This window comes from Dioscorea cayenensis, chromosome 6, assembly GCF_009730915.1.
Source record: "Dioscorea cayenensis subsp. rotundata cultivar TDr96_F1 chromosome 6, TDr96_F1_v2_PseudoChromosome.rev07_lg8_w22 25.fasta, whole genome shotgun sequence".
Lineage (NCBI taxonomy): Eukaryota > Viridiplantae > Streptophyta > Magnoliopsida > Dioscoreales > Dioscoreaceae > Dioscorea > Dioscorea cayenensis.
Genome location: NC_052476.1, coordinates 11,208,743 through 11,230,011, shown reverse-complemented (window position 1 = coordinate 11,230,011; position 21,269 = coordinate 11,208,743). Strand labels below are relative to the sequence as shown.

Below are 21,269 nucleotides of genomic sequence, written 5' to 3'. Positions count from 1 at the left end.
ATTCCCAAGACTATGATGGCCTCTTTCACGATAGTTGATGAGTGCAGTTCATATCATGTTTTCTTATCCTCAGTTTATGGTTTTGCTTGCCTTCTACCACAACTTTGTATACATTTGGTGCTATTTTAGGTATGTTTGTTTATGATGCAAAAATTGAGGAGCTCGATTCAATTATGAATAAATTTGGTCTCTAAACAAGAGAAAATGGAAAAAATGCTAGGTGTTCAAGCTTAGAACGGGCAGAGCATACTCGTGCTCTATCCCCCTGAATCTCCCAGCCTTGTGCAGATCAAGTGTAGAAGCTTGCAGGGGAGTGACTGATAAGTGCTTGTGTGTTAAGAATGCGAAGTATTCTTTCCTTTCATTGAGCATTACTTTTATCAGGTTTTAGAGCTAATACATGTGTATTTGTGTTACTTTGGTGCATGTAGGTTTATGGAGCCAAATATGTAAGAAAGAAGCTAATGTAGATCGTGAATGCACTATTGGATGAAACCTTGGAAAGAACAAACGCGAAAACACAAGTTGGATTCAAATATACGTGAATGTGTGCCAACCTACGTGTATTCAACAATCACATTGTTTGGATGGGCACAAAGGCAGTTACATTTGCACATTCAAACTCGTACAATGATAGCAAGATCTCTACCAATGAGTCTGTTTATTGAAGAAGCAACATGATCTACGGTATAAACGTGTGCCTGTTTATGTTACCTCAATGAAAAACGTGGAATCAGGAGCATTTTGGCGGGGGTACTGTAGTAGGTTATTGTAGCAATTCACTGTAGTAGTTACTATTCATAGCCCGCAGAAAATCAGGATTCCAGAGAATCCACACGCCCATCTGGAATTTTTACACGGGCGTGTGGAAATTCCACAGGGGCGTATAGAACATCCACAGGGCCGTGTGGATGCCCGATTCCAGCCTATTTAAAACTGCGATTCAGCCCAATTGGAGAGGCCTTTTTCCCATTTTTTCTCCAACTCTTGAGAGCCTTACGGCTAGGGTTTAGAGAGGTATTAGCAAGGCTTTTGGACTGGTTCTACAGCTTCGACACCGTGTTTCTCTTGGAAGATAGTTATTGGGTGAGCTTTCGTCGGCACCGATCCAGCGAGATGTGTCCTAGGCTTGATAAAGGGACATTTGGAGAAGATGAGGCTGCTCCACAAGACCATTGACATGATTACCGAGGGGGTCTTACTATAGATTACCTATTTTTACTTTTGATTCTATCATTGATTGTATCTTGCTCCATGGAGAGCTAAACCCCCAGTGGGTACTTTGATTTGTAAACCCTAGGATGAATTTATTCCATTGACCTTTTATTATGCTTTCCTTAATTAATTTCTTTATTTGAGTTCCAATCTTGAATGCTTCTTGAATGATTTCTCTCTTAGAGTGACACTAGGGTTTGAGAGTCCATCTTGGTAGCCTTTGTGGATGAGTGACACACCACGAGGGCTAGACAAAGCTAGATTGGAGAAGGTCGAGAGGGTGAGTCGAGAGGTAGCGGAGTGTCCCCTTTCCCTTCCGATGTGATTTATCCTACCTCTATTGCCTAGAGTTCTTTGTGGTCTCAATAGAGTGAAGCACTAAAGGATGAAATCTGTTGGGACTTATTTACACGAGCGACAGAGTGAAGTGTTGAAGTGAACTTTAGTATCTGGGGCTTAATAGTGACTATGGGCCTTTTGCCTAGGCCAAAGGGTTAGGTCTACATATAGAAATAGGGTTTATCACTTGGAATCCCTAGAGCTTTTTGAAACTTTAAACAGTGTGAGGTGTTGAGACTGATCAATTTCTTCGTCGAGGCATAGTCTAAAGTTAGTCACAGTTGACCTTAGTTTGGGACACTGTATCTTAGGATGTCCACAACTCATTCAGCATTAGTTAGGAAGCATAATAGTTGGTTTTTCACTTGAAGTGAATAATCCTATGTAGAACAATATCTGAGTACCCCACTTCTTATCGATTGCTTTTTCCTCTTACTTATTTGTGCCTCTCTTTCTTATTTCTTTTATTTTGTCTACATTACATCTTATCAATATAATCATTGTTTCATCTTTGCTCGGTTAAGTAGCAATCTTGGTGTTTCTATTCTTTATTCCGTCTAGATACGATACCCTCACTCACCTGGGATATAATATTTTTGACAAACCCGTGCACTTGCGGGTCACATACAAGGGGTGTGTCAACAACGAGGCCAACATGGTTGAAGCACGCTCATGTCCCTCCCTATGAATATCTCAAGCTGGAGTTGTTCTTCCACTCAACAGGAGAAGTACGTAACGGGGGCTCATAGCACGATCATGATCATAGAAGTATGCACCAAGCAAGACTGTGCTGCCTCCCACTGAAAACCTAGGCATACACTTAGGTGGTTTACTCAAATATAGTCCATGGAAACACTGTTTAAGCACGATCATGATAAGTCTGTGTCGAGCTCAAAGGCAGCCCTTTTAACTCCAACTTGTAGGGTACACCCTTATCTTTGTTTAGGGATTCAACTCTCCATCGGGAGAACTTTGAAGAGTGCGAAGATCAGACATCACCATAAATCTTAAGGGGATAATGGAAGAGTTTGAGGCACAAGAGAAGTGGGGTTATGCATACAGTACTCGGCGAGGAAGATCATCTTGAGCGGAAGGGAGTCATGTCTTTTTTCTTTAGTGCTTCATCTTTGTTTTCCTCATTGTACCCATCCATGTGGGGCTAACTGTCCATGGTGCCCCAGGATGTGAACTATGTTGTTTTGTATGCTTTGACTACTTGATAGTTAATGATTACGGAGTTCTTTTTGTTTCTTGTGGTTAAATATTGTGCTTGCATATCTTGATTGTTTGAATTGCATATCTGCTTAGGTAATGTTGTTATCTTGGCATAACTTGGTGTATTTGAGAGCCATAGTTGCAACATTGCTTTAGAGCACACAGTTAAACCCTAGAATGTACCTAGTAAACATTAGAATCAAGTTAGCATGCTATAACTCAAATGAATCATCCCAAGGCATTACTCTTTTGTTGTTGAAAACACAATCGTAATCCCCTGATCACTATCATAATTCACTCTTTTATCATTAGTTCTTAAATCAATCTTTTTACAATCTTTCTTTAACTAATCATCAGAAGATAGATTAGTACTTTTAGTCCAATCCCGAGGTTCGACAACCCTACCCCTCAGGGTGTACTAATTTACTACTTATGTGCGACCCATGCACTTGTAGAGAACACATCAACTTTTTGACCCATTACCGGGGACTAGCAACTTTTAGGAAAATTTGTACACTGGTGATTTAGCTTGTTAATATTATCTATATTTGTGAATAATTGTTTTCTTCTTTGCTTTATTTATTATTTTAGTTTTCTATCCATTCTCATTATTTTCCCTTCCTCAAGCTTACACTAATTTATCTTTTAGGGTATTGGCAAAATTGTATGACTCATAGAAGTACATCTTCTCTATTGGTGAACCCTGATCCATAAATTGAGAGGAATTTTCAAAAAAAGATCGTGAAAATTAACTTGAGTGAAATAGGGTCAGTGGAGATAAGTGTGAAGTAGGTCAAGATGAAGATATGGCTGGGAACGAACAGCAGAGTATCTGAGATTATGCCTGACCAAACTTGGAGGGAGTGGGGTCTAAGATTATTCATCCGCCAGTGGCTGCAAACAATTTGAACTGAAATCCAATCTCATTCAATTGGTATAGCAAATGTGTTAGTTCGACGGATTCAAGATGAAGACCCATATAAGTATTTGAGGAGTTTTCTTGAGGTTTGTGATACCTTTCAGGTAAACAATGTCTCTGAGGAGGTCGTTTGCCTTTGACTCTTTCCATTTCACATTGCCAAGAAAGGCCAGACAGTGGCTAAATTCCTTGCCGAAAGGATCATTTACAACATGGAGGCAAACCTTAGACACCTTTATCACAAGATATTTCCCTCCAGCAAAGATCACTAAGTTGAGGAATGACATATCCTCCTTTACACAGATAGAGTCTGAATTTTTATACAATGCTTGGGAAAGATACAAAGAAATGTTGAGAAAATGCCCGCCTCATGGAATTGTGGAAAGGATGCAAATACAGATTTTTTATAATTGGCTAAACATCTCCACCAAGCAAATGCTCGATGCAGCCTCAATCTGATCATTGTGCAACAAGCAACCAAGTGCAACATACACCCTAATTGAAGAAATGGCAAACAATGGCTACCAATGGAGTTCTAAGAGAAACAAACTAGTTAAGGCTGTATAGGCTGAAGCCATCATAAAGTCACTAGATGTTGGCACCACATTGGGCGTATAGGCTGAAGCCATCATGAAGTCACTGGATGCAATGCAACTGATTATCTTAGTTATTGGACCCGTCTGGAGATATTTGGGCTCCCCCAAGTGAGACCGGTGGCTCAACTAAATAGGTATGGGATAGTTTGAACAAGTGAATTTTGTTGAACGGAATCACTGGTTCTAGAACAACCCATACAGTAATACCTATAATCCGGGGTTGAAAAATCACCCCAACTTTTGATGGAGCTAATTAGGACAAGGGCAAGGACAACACAAAACCCCTTCTAGCACATAATCATCACAACCCTCGTCCTCCTCAAATTCAATTGCTGAACTCACCGGGTTACTAAGTCAGTTCATTAAGAGTAGAGAAAGTCATCTTGTGAGTCATGAAGATATGATTAGGAACACAAAAGCCATGTTGATTTAGGAGATGCTTCTGGGGTCACTGATAAGTGCATGAGTAGACATATTTTGTTATGTGTTTTACATGAATTGAGCATTATTTTTACCATGGTTTATGTCTCATATAGTGTATTTGGTGTTCTTTTGTGCAATTAGCTTGTGAATGTCTTCAAAGGAGAAAAGGAAGCAGGGATAGGCTATAAAGACACATTTTGGGAGTTCTTATTCAATTCAAGGATTAAGACACAAAAGGAGTTCATGAACGTGGAGGTGTCTGCTAACTTCTAAGAAGATTCAAGCCAATTTGCTAGTTGGAAAGGTACAAAGGTAGTCACGTCTCCATGCTCCTTCTCTTGGTGAAAAATGCAAGACCTTTCAAATGATGAGTCATTGAAAAAAAATTTTATAGCCTACGACATGGACATGTGCCCGACCACATGGGAATTCCTGTAGCTCACACAAGCGCGTGGAAAATCCACGCGGCTGCATGAAGGCAAGTGACAGCCGCAGTTTATGACTATAAATAAGTTGTTTGTCCTATTCTTTGGGGTACTTTTTGCTGTGCTTTTTGGGAGCACTCTAAGGGCAAGTTGGCCAGGGTTCTAGAGGAGGTCTTTAGCGAGATTGGGAGCCATTCTTCACCAACTTTGATCAATTTTCCCTTGGCCATAGCATCGAGGGTGCCTTCGGCAACCTAGCTTCGGAGATGGATTCTTCAAGACGTTGAGCAACCCATCAAGGCCATCATCTTGAATTCAAGGGGGTTTTTCTCTATGGTTTGCATTGCTATTCATTGTATTAATCTTTCTTTTGTAACTTACTCCATGGAGGGTTAAACCCTAGTAGGTATTTGGGCATGTGAACCCTAGGATCTTATCTTTTGTATTTATTTGCTTTATGTTTTCTATTAAATTTGAGTAGACTAGAGTTTTAATCTTTTGTTTCCATCGCTTGCATGTTTTATTGATCCTTGTGGTTTATTGTATATGCATGATTTATGTCTTTCATGAGAAAGAGGTCTCCATTAGAGTTAGAACTCCAAGGTTAAAGAGGGTTGAGAAGGTGAGTCATGAGATAGTGGAGTGTCCCTTTTCTCTTCAGATGAGTGTTTCCTATCTCCATATTCCCTAGACTCTATGCAACCATATTTGGTGTGAGGCGTGAGATTGAGAGATTTCTGCGCCAGGACCTTATAAGGGGTTAGGGATCTTTTGCCTAGAAATATGGTTAGATCTATCTTTAGGAATTAGTTTCACTCTTAGGTATCCCTAGAGGTTATTGTGGTCATATGGGGTGTGAAATGTTGAGATTGAGCGATTTCTTCACCATGAACTTGTAGGGGACTAGTACTAGTGGCTTGTAGGCAAGGGCCAGTTGTTCTTGGATTACCTCGACTGATAAAACTCGGTATAGAAAAATTTAGCAAGTTTCGAGCATCATGTTAGATCTTAGGGGGAGCATGGCCTGGATACCTTATCTTTATTGATTGAGATCTCTTCTACTCTCTATCTTATCCTTTGCTTGCCTATTAATATTCTTGCAATTAGTTCACTTCATCACAACCATTGATTTTGACTAGATAACTAAGAATTGGTTACTACGAATACCTCCGCTCCATGTGGATTCGACTACCCAATCACCATGGTATTTTTATTACTTTGACACCCGTGCATTTGTGGCACACACACACAATTCGGATCATGTCAGTCACTCCCTAGTAAGACTAAGATCAACCCAAAGGAATCCCTTAAAGGTGTTTTATTGAGGACTGGGAAGCAACTCCCTAATTCTGTTGAAAAAGAGGAAGAAAGGCAAGTTGTTGAACCATCCAACATTATTGACCTTAAGGCCTTAATCGATGTAAAGGAGAAAGCACTAGAACAAGGTAAGGAGAAAACTGCTCCACCAGTGTATCATCCCAAACTTCCCTATCCCTGTGAAGGTTAAAAAATATCTACAAGATGAGCAATATAAGAAATTCCTCGACATGTTTAAGACTTTACACATCAATGTTCCATTTGTTGAAGCTCTTACTCAGATGCCGAGATAGGCCAAATGTTTTATGGAATTACTCACAAATAAGAGAAAATTGGAAGATGTGTCCTTAGTAACACTTAGTGAGGTGTGTTTGACATTGATCACTAACTCATTCCCCAAGAAAGAAAAAGACCCCAGGGAATTATCATCCCTTGCACAAGTTGGGGACTTATTGATGAAAAGGCACTTGCTAATTTGTGGACAATCATAAATCTCATGCGATACAAAATCTTTCAAAAGCTTGGGCTTGGAAAGTTGAAGTCCACTCCTATGACGATACAACTGGGTGGCAGGTACATCAAACAACCATGGGGGATCATTGAAGATAATTTAGTAAAGATGGGAAAATTTATTTTACCAGTGGATTTTGCCATTCTAGATGTTAATGATAAGGTTGAGGTGCCATTAATTCTAGACAGACCATTCTTGGCCATATCCAAGGCCCTCATTGATGTCAAGGATGGTCGAATGGCACTTCGAGTGGAGAAAGATGAAGTGATATTCAATCTCCGTGATTCTATGTGATACATAATGGATTTTGATGATTCTTGCTAATATGTGGATGCTATTGATAATTTAGTTTCTGATTATATGCATGACATGTTCATGAAGGACGAGTTATCTGAGCCACTTGACGACAACGCTCTTAGGTATGAGGTTATGGAAAAGGTAGTAGGGGACTCACAATATCCAGATGTGGTGAGGGTGGAGGCAATCGTACCCCCCGAGCCACCAATGAAGAAAATCTCACAAGAAAATCGTTAGCGCAAGAAAGTGATCACCAAAAATAAAAAGCCACCCATCTCACCACCCGCTCCTAATCATCTATATTCATGGACCTTTGGTGAGATCAATTTGATTAATTTATTATCGCCATATTCATGCTTGTGCATTTTAGGTGGTGATGTGAGGCCTCAATATCACGAGCCTCCTTAAGTGCGCAATAGCTACATAAAGCTGGTGATGTTAAACAAGCGCTTCTTCGAAGGCAACCAAGTTGTTGTGTTGGATTTTTGTTGTTCTTGTTTTCTTTTGTTGTTGATTTTCTTTTGTTTTATCTTCATTGTCATCACCTTTGACTGCAGTTCATCTTTTTGTTCGTATCTCTCTGTGTTTTTGTATTTTTTTTATCAGAGTTGAGTTTTTACTGATTGAGCTCATCTGTTTTGTTTGCTCGATTTTGAGAAGAAGAACTCTTGTCCTGAAATTTTTCATGGCAAGCATGGGTAGAGTGCGCCCCTGCTTGTCCAATTAATTTTCACTGATCTTAATTTGTGGAGATTTCCAGGGCAAGCACGGGCCTAGCATGAGCGTGCCATGGGCTTGAACTCGATGAGTATGATTTTAACATGATCGTGCTCCCATCCTCATCAGTTCTAGTCTTTTTCCTGAGATTTTTAGGGGGAGGCTCATGTTGAGCACACGAACGTGCTAGGAGGGCAAACATGAACATCATGCACTTAGCATCATTGTGTCTTTCTCCATTGAGATTTTTAGTCTTTTTCATGAGAGAATCAAGGGGAGGAACATGCCTTTCACACGATCATGCTTGTCTCGAATTCTAACCCTAACCCTAGTGCCATGAGCATGCACGTGTCTTGTGCATGCTTAGTCAAGACTGATCAGCTTCCACTATTCCACGTTAAAATCTAGTCACTAGTTATACCTCTTTCGTCCCATTTCTCAGCTATTCTTATCATTCTTTTCGATTGTTGTGTTTCATGAGTTCTATCTTGTTTCTTGGCAGATTTTTCAACTATTCAGTCATCGTTTTACCCATCAACTCTGGTATGTCTTCAGCATTACTTTGGGGTTTCATTCGGGAGATTTTCCATCATCCTTCTTTTTCTCATCAGATGTCTTCATTTCCTATGACCCATGCTTGAATTTGTTATTTGAATTGTTTGGAGATTTTTTGCATTGATACTTTACAACTATGTGTGGGGAAGATAACTATATTAGGACACGATCATGTTTCGAACCCTTGAATGATCATTCTCCATCTATGTCCCTATGTTCCTTGTACTGATTGTACTCTTTTCTTTTATAGGTAATGCTGAGGAAGCACACTTCAGTTGGGCCTTCCAAGTGCCTCCGAGTGGAGACATCCACACTTGATACTATTTGCACACCTAAGTTTCACACTCCGGCTCATCACGAGTTCTACACTCGTCTATCTCGTCGTCGCTTTGGTGAGTCATAGGAGATTGATTGGGATGTTTTTAGAGAGGTGGGGCTTGAGGTTTTGAGGTTACTAAGTGTTAGGGCATGGCGGTAGTTATTCCAGATCATAGATAACACTTACGATCAATTGGCTCTTGAGGTATTAGCTACTTTCGAGTTGTCCAACAGAATTGTTGTATTCTATCGACCCGATTCCATACAGTTTCATGTCTTTGATGCATTATAGCGGATGAGCCTGACAGAGTTCTCAGTCCGATTGGGACTATATGATATGGAGTTTACTCGAACTCCTGCCTATGATGAGCTGTTGATCTCCCGGCTGACTGGGGATTCTGTGAAGGAGGATTGGCAATTACTGAGCACTATACCAGTTTATGACCCTGGTTGGACCAAGGCCACCACACTTCGCTCTTCGGCAGTTTGGTACATTCATTGTATCCTCAGTAACACTCTTAATCGATGTGGTGATAGTGCCAAGGTAGTCAGTCGCCACGATTTTGACTTCTTACTAAGCATGGTGGATGGATTTCACCTACACTTGAGCTATAAGGTGGCAGTTCAATTACACATTAGGGGATTGATCCCCGCATTGGAGCCAAGTTCGTCAGCCCTTACATCACTTGGGTTATCAGATATATGGGTCTATTTCAGGGTATTAATTGTATGAGGATTATAGGGGGTTTTCCAGCGATGTCTTTAGAGACTTTGAGGTCGATGGGGATACAGCAGCCCGTTCATACCGCAAAGGGAGTTGAGTATAGAGTTCGACAGTCTACTACATCGACTGCAGCTTCTGATGACACCCATGCCCTGCCACCACCGGATTCCACTTCGCGACCAAGATCCATACCACCTCATTGTGCTACGGACCATATTACTTGTTCTACTGCAACATTCTGGTTGCTGCGAAGGAGTGTCACCCTAATTACTGAGCATTTGGGTGTGAGACTATCCCCTGAGTGCTCCATTCATCATATCACTGTTGACACTTCTAATTTGGGGGAGTCTTAGAAGAATTCTACTACATCAGGTAGTGATTCTGGGGCCGGAAGTGCACTGTTCAGATTTCATCAGTGCAGCCGCATTCTTCCCTTTATCTTTCATTTCTTTGCTTCTGCTTCTATTTTTGTTTTTGTTTTTCTTGTTGTTAGTTAGTAGGGGAAGTCCCCTGCTACATTTTGGTTTGTTTATCTTTATTTTGTTGTAGTTGTTATCTTTTTAGTTTCTCTTATTTTATATTTTTCGTATTTTTGGAGCTTTACTTGTGTCCTCTATTACTTTCAGGGATTGTGTGGATGCTTGTAGTTGAATAGCACCCACATCGAGAATGGCAACATCACTCTCCCTGTTCTATAATGTGCTTTCAACCCCACCTATCTTTTATTGTCTCAATTTTGTTTTCCATGTCAATCATTTTACATTAAGGAAAATGTATTTTTCAAGTGAGGGGGAGGGTTGCATGCTTATTTTGCTAGAGATGAGCGCTTATCCGATGATGGTCTATGATTGATTAAACTTAGAGCTTCTTAACCTTGGGAAACACATGTGTGTTAGTCAATTATTGAGATGCGTATTGTAGTCTTACTCTTACTTTGAAGGCTTAAGTTTAGCACTCAACACTAATTATCGAGCAACATGTTATGAGGATGAAAACTATTTATTTCTTTTGGCTTAAAAAAAAGGAAAGTCAGATTCCTTGTAGGATGCCCTACAGGTTCCTTATAAACACTTTGTGAAAAGATGGTAAAAAGAGCTATCACCCTAGAAGAGTGAAAGCTACTCTTGAGTAGTCAAATTTTGGGCTTTACAAGTGTACATTTGATGACCTACCAGGAAAGAAGGCTACCTCTAAGGTGTATGAAGCTACTACCCATTGTGAATAGTCAATTCTTGGTTTAACTTTCCTAGGTTGAATTCCAAAAACTATGAAGCTACTACCCATTGTGAATAGTCAATTCTAGCTACTACCCAAGTGCATACACACAAGTTCTTTGAAGTAAGAGTGTAGCCACTTATTGAGTACTCTTGTTTTCGTATTCTCCTAATATCAGAGGTGATGCACTCATCTTTCCTTTGGTTGAGTGATGTGAGATTGCTTAAGGACTAGCAATGATTCAAGTGTGGGAATATTTGACGAGTGCAATTCAAATCATTTTTTCTTACCCTCAATTCATGCTTTTGCTTGCCTTCTAACATATCTTTGTATATATTCAGTGCTATTCTGGGTATGTTTGTTGATGATGCTAGAATTGAGGAGCTCGATTTCAATTAGAAGTGAATCTGGTCTCTAAGCCAGAAAAAATGGAATAAATGCTAAGTGTTCAGGCTCAAAATGGGCAGAGCACAGTCATGCTCTGTCCCCCTGAATCTCCCAACCTTGTGCGATTCAAGTAAAGAAGCTTGCAGGGAAGTGATACCAGGGTGAGCATGGTTGAAGCACGCTCGTGTCCCCCCCTGAATATCTCAGGCTGGAGTTGTTCATCCACTCAATCGGGGAAGCATGTGCCGATGGCTCCTAGTATGATTATGCTCATGGAAGCACGCACCAAGCTTGACCGCATTACCTTCCACTGAATATCCCAGGTGTGTACTTAGTTGGTTTACTCAAAAACAGCCTATGAAAACACGGTTTAAGCATGATCATCCTGACAACGTGTCGAGCTCGAAGACAGCCTATTGTAACCCTAGTTTCTAAAGTTTGCTCTTATATTTGTTCGGGTATTCAACTCTCAACCAGGAGGACTTTGAAGAGGACGAAGATGAGGTTTCACCACACATCTTAATGTGTTTAAGGAAGAGTTGGAGCCACAAGAGAAGTGGGGTTCAGCATACGGAGCTCGACATGGAAGATCATCTTTAGAGGAAGGGAGTCATGTCTTCTTTCTTTAGTGCTACATCTTTGTTTTCTTCATTGTACCCATCCATGAGTGGAAAACCATCCATGATGCCCGAGGATATGAACTATGTTGTTTTGTATGATTTGACTACTTGACTGTTAATGATTACGGAGTTCTTTTGGTTTCTTATGTTTAATCTTGTGCTTGAATATCTTGATGGGTTGAATTGCACAACTGCTTAGGTAATCTAGTTATCTTGGCAAAACTTTGTGTATTTGAGAACTGACATGATCCGAATTGTGTGTGTCTACCGCAAGTGCATAGGTGTCAAACTAATAAGATACCCTCATGAGTGGGTAGTAAATTATTTGTGATGGAGTGAACTAATTATAATAATGTCAATAAGCAAGCTTGGAAGGATAAAAAGCAAGGAAGATCTCAATCAATAAAGATGAGGTACCCAAGCAATGCTTACCCCTAGGATCTAAAATGAAGCTTGAGACTTGCTAAATGCTTTCAAACCTAGTTTAATGAGTCAAGGTAATCCAAGAACAACTTGGCCTTGCCTCCAAGTCACCGGTACTAGTTCCCTACAAGGTCTCAGTGGAGAAATCGCACAATCTTAGCACCTCACACCATATATGACCGCAATAAGCTCTAGGGATACCTAAGAGTGAAACCAATTCCTAAAGATATATCTAACCCTACTTCTAGGCGAAGGATCCCTAACCCCCTACAAGGTACCGGATGAGAAATCTCTCAATCTCAAGCCTCACACAAAATATGGTTGCATAGAGTCTAGCAAATACGGAGATAGAAAACACTCATCGGAAGGGAAAGGGGATACTCCACCATCTCACGACTCACCTTCTCAACCCTCTTTAACCTTGGTGTTCTAACTCTAATGGAGACCTACCAAACATGCAAGCCATGGAAAAACAAGATTAAAACTCAAATCAACTTGGATTTAATCGAAAACATAAAGCAAATCAATACAAAAGATAAGATCCAAGGGTTCACATGCCCAAATACCTAATAGGGTTTAGCCCTCCACGGAGCAAGTTACAAAACAAAAATTAATATAATGAATAGCAATGTAAACCATGGAGAAAAAACCCTTGAATTCATGATGATGGCCTTGATGAGTCACTTAACATCTTGAAGAATACTTCTTCGATGGTAGGTTGCCGAAGGCCCCCTCGATGCTTTGACAGAGGAATGATTGATCAAAGTTGGTAAAGAATTGCCCCCAATCTCACCAAATACCTCCTCTTGAACCCTAGCTACCTTGCCCTTAGAGTGCTCACAAAAAGCACCATGAAAAATGTCCAAAGAATAGCGCAAACAGCCTATTTATAGTCAGAAGCCATGGCTGTCATGTGTTTTCACACGCTCGAGTGGAATTTACACGCGGCCGCGTAAATAGTGTTTTTGCTATAGTAAAATGCTACAGTACTTAGCTACAACCTCTTCAGAAACGCAGTCTGACAAGGTCTCCTTGCGTATATCCCGCAAGTGCACGGGTTTATCGAAATAATAATCCCAGGTGAGCAGGTATCGAATCCACAGGGAGTAGGGAATAAAAATACTTATTTCGATTCTTAGCTATGTAAAAGATCAATGATAATGAGTGTGATAAAGATTCAATTCTCAACAATAAAAGCAACAAGTAAGAGAGCAAAAGTAAAGAAGGGGATAAGGCAATCGATAAAGATGGAGTACCCGGATAATGCTCAGCCTAGGATAATTGTTTCAAGTGCAAGATGATTGCTTTCCCGCAAGTGTACGGGATCGCCAAGTAATACCTCGCGTGAAGACGCGAGGATCGTATTCCACGGGGCTAAGGATCTCCTATTACACCTTCTCGAGCTATTATCTAACCTAAGATCTCAAGTGATGGATTTTTACTCTACTAAATGTAATTAAAGCTAAAACGAGATTATGACCAAATTAGAGAGAACAAGCAATAAGCAAGCAAGAAAATCAATGTGATAAAAAGGCCTATGGAAGAGGATCCCCTTGAGGGGTTATCATGCAACATGGATGATGATCTAAAGATGCAAGGGTAAAATGGACCATGAGATTCCAAGATTAGAACAACCCCAATTTCTCGTCGATTGAACCCTAATCCCATACGAACATGGATAGGAATTTCTTCCAAATCTACATTCCTATGATTGCATTAAGTACGAGGAAATCTCACTTAGGAATAAACCTACTCTTCTTCGGATTAAACCTACATGGAGGGCTACCAAACACCCAATTTCTCAGCGTGATGATACAAGTATTCCCTTCTAATCCATTCAAGATCTAATACATGCGAGCAAGTCACATCTACATGCATCACTCATAAAAGAGCTACGGATTTCTCCTTAGTGTAGCAGTTAGCATGAAAACAATGGATTAGATCTCAAATTTACCGAAGCATCGAATTAACAAGTTATCATCCAACATACATGATAAAACCCCCCAAGGTTCACCAACACCCTGTGGCCTTGGGGGTCTAGTGTGTCATCATCTCACAACAAGCAATACAAACAAGCACAACATGAAACAAAAGCATAAATGACACTCCCTAGATGAAATGGTGAAGGAGGAGGTGAAGAACATGCCGAATGACGCTTTCCCCGCCAAAGGAGTGCCAAATGACGCTTCCTCTAGCCGTGGGTCTCCTTTCTTCAAATCGTGGTAGATCTCCCCTTTGAATGATGTTGCCTTCTTGCCTTGAGAATTTTGGACCTTGGGCTTGGATGATCTTTTAGCCTCCTTGCCCTTCTTCTCCTCTCCGAGGGTCGCCCAAAAAGCCTCTCAAGTGTCTCCCCAAAAATCGGCCAAGAAAAGGTCTAGCCAAAAAGTCCCCTTTTTCTCGCCCTAAAAGTTGGTATTTATAACCCCCGAGACATACGGGTCGTATGGGGGATCATATGGGGTCGTATAGCACCCAAAAACCACAGATTACGTGATACTTACGGGGTGCATACGGCCCCCATACTGGCTAGTATGGAAATCTGGGCATACACTCCAAATCAATCCATCTGCTAAAAGTGCATACGTCCCCCATACTTGGGTAGTATGGGGGTAGTATGAAAATTCTGCTTTTCTTCTCTTTTTCGCCCAAATGATATCTTCTTGTTCTCCATGGCTTCCTTATGCCCTACAAAGCAAATAATAGACAATTAAGCGCAAAACGGGCATCAAACCTCACAAAATTCATGCAAAAGTCAATACGATATATGCATGAAAACATCTACATTTAGACACTTATCAAATATCCCCACACTTAAGTGTTGCTTGTCCCCAAGCAAACAACTCATGAAAAAAACAAAGAGACGAGAAGTGGCTAAATGCACTACCTCCGCATCAAGTAAATATAAGACTCCAAAAACAATGGACAATGATACATAGATGTTGAGTCATAGTCAATAAGCATAATAAAAATATCCTGTCTCACCCCTTATATGTTTGTGCCGTGTAAGTGAATCTTATATCTCATATGCCCTGATCTGGTCTAGCCTAAGGACTTCAATCAGTACAGCTCCAGATGCTAATCACTCCACTTACAAAGTATACTAAGTCTTAAACTACTAAGTGCTACTTCAATGGCCAAGTAAGATCCTTCTAATTCTATAGTTCGAAACTACATCCACTTTCATCTCAAAACCTTTAGTAGGTACTCAAAAAGATCACTAGGGTTTTTATTTTCATTTCATCATTCATTTCTTTTTTTTTGAGTCCGACTAACGTAGGCTGCATCAACATCATTTTGAAATCTTTCTGTGGGGTGCACATGCTGGTTAGGCACAAGAGCCACCCAACTACTCGATTACAGTCTACATAGACGCATTCATGCTTCAATAGCAGAGGAATATTGACAAAGACTCATTTTTTTTTTCTCTTGTTTTTTTTCATTCATTTCATTTTTCATTATTTTTTTTTTCACATTCACCCTAGATCACATCTTCAGAGTACTCTACATGCCCCAAAACTAGGATTAGCTCAACAAGACTTAGAAGTTCTTAAGAGTCCATTGAAGGAAAGAACTTAGTGTTCTAAGGCCAAGTACTCAAAGTAGTGTGTTACGCATACAAGAGAGTTAGAGAGTAGTCACATTGGCTATTCCCGGGGCATCGACAAAAAAATTCAGTGCACATGACAATACTAGGGGTAAAAGCGAGATTCAATAAAAGCATAGAAACAAGTAACTCACATCAATCATTAGTCCAAGCTAAAAAGAATCTTACAAGAATGAACAAAGCCATCATAGGTAACACTAGCATGTAGCAAATGATCCTAAAACATGAAATACACCCATCCCCATACTTAGTGTTGTACATTGCCCTCAATGTACAATAATCATGAAAAATATGCAAGATGAAGCAATGCAAATAATAAAGGAGGGTGAAAACGAACTCCCCGGTTCAACTTGTGCTCATCGTGAGGTTGGACGTGAAAAAATGTGTGGTAAGCAATACATGTCTCGTCCGACATCCATTAAAACCAGGAAAGCTCACTAAATTCCCTTAATGCTTTGTGAGGCAAAAAGGGGACATCATCATTCCACAAAGATTTAAAAAGATAAGGACAAGGCGGAAACTAGAGAGTAGTCAACAAACACACAAAGATGAAAATAAACTAAAGTAAATGATAGGTGTCCATGCTCCATCCTTGTCCTTAGAATTAAGTCTCTCAACACAAAATGACATCTTGTTCCATTTGATCACCCCTTGTGGTGCAAATATCAAACCATGGTTGCTTGTCAATTTCTTCATCCCCAAAATTCCTACAAACCATGAAAAAAATCTATTCAAGGATAGAGGAATCCAATATGATTCAAAAAAAGTAGTGTAAGAGATGAAGAAACAATGAAAACTATAATGGATAGTGTTCATACGGCCAGTATGGAGGCTGTATGGGTACTGTTCATTTTCGACTGAACCTCCCCAAAAAAACATGAAAATCAAAAAATTTTGTACATAAATTCAAGGGATAATTCATCCATAACAATCACACCATCCAAACCAAGCAAAATGCTAAAGAAATTCCACACAAAAGCTCCAAGAATGCCCAAGAAATGAATGAGATAAAACTAGGGCATAGAAAAAGCATACCGATGAAATCTTGAGAAAACAAGCTTTAAACTCGAGAAAAACTACTAGATCGACGTCTCAAATTGATGAGGAGAAGATTTAGGAGAAAAAAATGAGAAGATTTGGCCAAGAAATGAGTGAGAAAGAAGAGAAAAAATCGGTGGAGAAAGAGAGAAAAGAAGAGAATGGAAGAAGGAGAGAGAGAGGGATTAAATGGGGGGGTGGGGCCCAAGCTATACGGCCCCCATACGGCCCAGTATGGGGGCCGTATGGGCCAAATGGCCCTCTCGGCAGAGAGGGCATCCCATAACAGACGACCCTGTATAGGGGCCGTATGGGGGACCGTCTGTGACGGCACAGAGCCTCTGTGTCATCTCAGACGGCCACCATACGGTCCAGTAAGGTCGTACACCCATTAGAATCAATTTAAACTTCGAAAATCTGCACCCAAATGATGAAAAAATGATATAGCAAGCTCAAAGACTCCTCTAAAAATGAGTGAATTGAATAAAACGACGATCTAGTGCATGAATTAACACATAAATATTAGTTTCTCAAGAAGTTGCACAAACATACCACAATTTAAATGATGAGAACAATGTGACAAGTGTGTGAGCATGAACTTATTCAAAAGTAAAATAAGACTAAGAAATACGAAAATTTGAAATGAACTAGGAACTAAAATACGAAAAATGCAAGCTAACACCACCGAACACTTGGGTTGCCTCCCAAGAAGCGCTTGTTTCACGTCACGAGCCTGACGTACCTTTTTCTTACCTAAGGAGGCTAGAAAATGGTGTGTTCATCCCGGCTAGAAGTTGCATAAGAACTACCAAGAAATACGAAACATACCTTCCGCGATGGTGTTAAATTGAAGGCCAAGCATGAGCAACGGCGCCAAAAACTTGATTGCTTCCCCTCAAGTTTACGAGATCGCCAAGTAATACATCGCGTGAAGACGTGAGGATCATATTCCACGGGGCTAAGGATCTCCTATTACTCCTTCTCGAGCTATTATCTAGCCTAAGATCTCAAGTGATGGATTTTTACTCTACTAAATGTAATTAAAGCTAAAACGAGATTATGACCAAATTAGAGAGAACAAGCAATAAGCAAGCAAGAAAATCAATGTGATGAAAAGGCCTATGGATGAGGATCCCCTTGAGGGGTTATCATGCAACATGGATGATGATCTAAAGATGCAAGGGTAAAATGGACCATGAGATTCCAAGATTAGAACAACCCCAATTTCTCGGCGATTGAACCCTAATCCCATACGAACATGGATAGGAATTTCTTCCAAATCTACATTCCTACGATTGCATTAAGTACGAGAAAATCTCACTTAGGAATAAACCTACTCTTCTTCGGATTAAACCTGCATGGAGGGCTACCAAACACCCAATTTCTCAGCGTGATGATACAAGTATTCCCTTCTAATCCATTCAAGATCTAATACATGCGAGCAAGTCACATCTACATGCATCACTCATAAAAGAGCTACGGATTTCTCCTTAGTGTAGCACTTAGCATGAAAACTATGGATTAGATCTCAAATTTACCGAAGCATGGAATTAACAAGTTATCATTAAACATACATGATAAAACCCCCCAAGGTTCACCAACACCATGTGGCCTTGGGGGTCTAGTGTGTCATCATCTCACAACAAGCAATACAAACAAGCACAACGTGAAATAAAAGCATAAATGACACTCCCTAGATGAAATGGTGAAGGAGGAAGTGAAGAATGTGCCGAATGACGCTTTCCCCACCAAAGGAGTGCCAAATGACGCTTCCTCTAGCCGTGGGTCTCCTTTCTTCAAATCGTGGTAGATCTCCCCTTTGAATGATGTTGCCTTCTTGCCTTGAGAATTTTGGACCTTGGGCTTGGATGATCTTTTAGCCTCCTTGCCCTTCTTCTCCTCTCCAGGGTCGCCCAAAAGCCTCTCAAGTGTCTCCCCAAAATCGGCCAAGAAAAGGTCTAGCCAAAAGTCCCCTTTTTCTGCCCTAAAAGTTGGTATTTATAACCCCCGAGGCATACGGGTCGTATGGGGGTCATATGGGGGTCGTATAGCACCCAAAAACCACAGATTCGTGATACTTACGGGGTGCATACGGCCCCCATACTGGCTAGTATGGAAATCTGGGCATACACTCCAAATCAATCCGCTGCTAGAGTGCATACGGCCCCCATACTGGGTAGTATGGGGGTAGTATGAAATTCCTGTTTTCTTCTCTTTTCGCCCAAATGATATCTTCTTGTTCTCCATGGCTTCCTTATGCCCTACAAAGCAAATAATAGACAATTAAGCGCAAAACGGGCATCAAACCTCACAAAATTCATGCAAAGTCAATACGATATATGCATGAAAACATCTACATTTAGACACTTATCAAATATCCCCACACTTAAGTGTTGCTTGTCCCCAAGCAAACAACTCATGAAAAACAAAGAGACTGAGAAGTGGCTAAATGCACTACCTCTGGCATCAAGTAAATATAAGACTCCAAAAGCAATGGACAATGATACATAGATGTTGAGTCATAGTCAATAAGCATAATAAAAATATCCTGTCTCACCCCTTATATGTTTGTGCCGTGTAAGTGAATCTTATATCTCATATGCCCTGATCTGGTCTAGCCTAAGGACTTCAATCAGTACATCTCCAGATGCTAATCACTCTACTTACAAAGTATACTAAGTCTTAAACTACTAAGTGCTACTTCAATGGCCAAGTAAGATCCTTCTAATTCTATAGTTCGAAACTACATCCACTTTCATCTCAAAACCTTTAGTAGGTACTCAAAAAGATCACTAAGGTTTTTATTTTCATTTCATCATTCATTTCTTTTTTTTTCGAGTCCGACTAACGTAGGCTGCATCAACATCATTTTGAAATCTTTCTGGGGGGTGCACATGCTGGTTAGGCACAAGAGCCACCCAACTACTCGATTACAGTCTACATAGACGCATTCATGCTTCAATAGCAGAGGAATACTGACAAAGACTCATTTTTTTTTTCTCTTGTTTTTTTTCATTCATTTCATTTTTTTCATTATCACATTCACCCTAGATCACATCTTGAGTACTCTACATGCCCCAAAACTAGGATTAGCTCAACAAGACTTAGAAGTTCTTAAGAGTCCATTGAAGGAAAGAACTTAGTGTTCTAAGGCCAAGTACTCAAAGTAGTGTGTTACGCATACAAGAGAGTTAGAGAGTAGTCACATTGGCTATTCCCGGGGCATCGACAAAAAAATTCAGGTGCACATGACAATACTAGGGGTAAAAGCGAGATTCAATAAAAGCATAGAAACAAGTAACTCACATCAATCATTAGTCCAAGCTAAAAAGAATCTTACAAGAATGAACAAAGCCATCATAGGTAACACTAGCATGTAGCAAATGATCCTAAAACATGAAATACACCCATCCCCATACTTAGTGTTGTACATTGCCCTCAATGTACAATAATCATGAAAAAAATATGCAAGATGAAGCAATGCAAATAATAAAGGAGGGTGAAAAACGAAACTCCCCGGTTCAACTTGTGCTCATCGTGAGGTTGGACGTGAAAAAATGTGTGGTAAGCAATACATGTCTCGTCCGACATCCATTAAAACCAGGAAAGCTCACTAAATTCCCTTAATGCTTTGCGAGGCAAAAAGGGGACATCATCATTCCACAAAGATTTAAAAAGATAAGGACAAGGGGGAAACTAGAGAGTAGTCAACAAACACACAAAGATGAAAATAAACTAAAGTAAATGATAGGTGTCCATGCTCCATCCTTGTCCTTAGAATTAAGTCTCTCAACACAAAATGACATCTTGTTCCATTTGATCACCCCTTGTGGTGCAAATATCAAACCATGGTTGCTTGTCAATTTCTTCATCCCCAAAATTCCTACAAACCATGAAAAATCTATTCAAGGATAGAGGAATCCAATATGATTCAAAAAGTAGTGTAAGAGATGAAGAAACAATGAAAACTATAATGGATAGTGTTCATACGGCCGTATGGAGGCTGTATGGGTACTGTTCATTTCGACAGAACCTCCCCAAAAACATGAAAATCAAAAAATTTTGTACATAAATTCAAGGGAGAATTCATCCATAACAATCACACCATCCAAACCAAGCAAAATGCTAAAGAAATTCCACACAAAAGCTCCAAGAATGCCCAAGAAATGAATGAGATAAAACTAGGGCATAGAAAAAGCATACCGATGAAATCTTGAGAAAACAAGCTTTAAACTCGAGAAAAACTACTAGATCGATGTCTCAAATGGATGAGGAGAAGATTTAGGAGAAAAAATGAGAAGATTTGGCCAAGAAATGAGTGAGAAAGAAGAGAAAAAATCGGTGGAGAAAGAGAGAAAAGAAGAGAATGGAAGAAGGAGAGAGAGAGGGATTAAATGGGGGGTGGGGC

General features: G+C 40.1%; 1 non-coding gene across 1 annotated transcript; it reads right to left on the bottom strand.

Moving 5' to 3' along the window:
- Window positions 1–3,958: 3,958 nt before the first annotated feature.
- LOC120264168 lies at window positions 3,959–4,065 on the bottom strand. Its single transcript, XR_005537340.1, has one exon. It is a non-coding gene; the product is annotated as a small nucleolar RNA R71 (small nucleolar RNA).
- Between the last annotated feature and the right edge of the window lie 17,204 nt (window positions 4,066–21,269).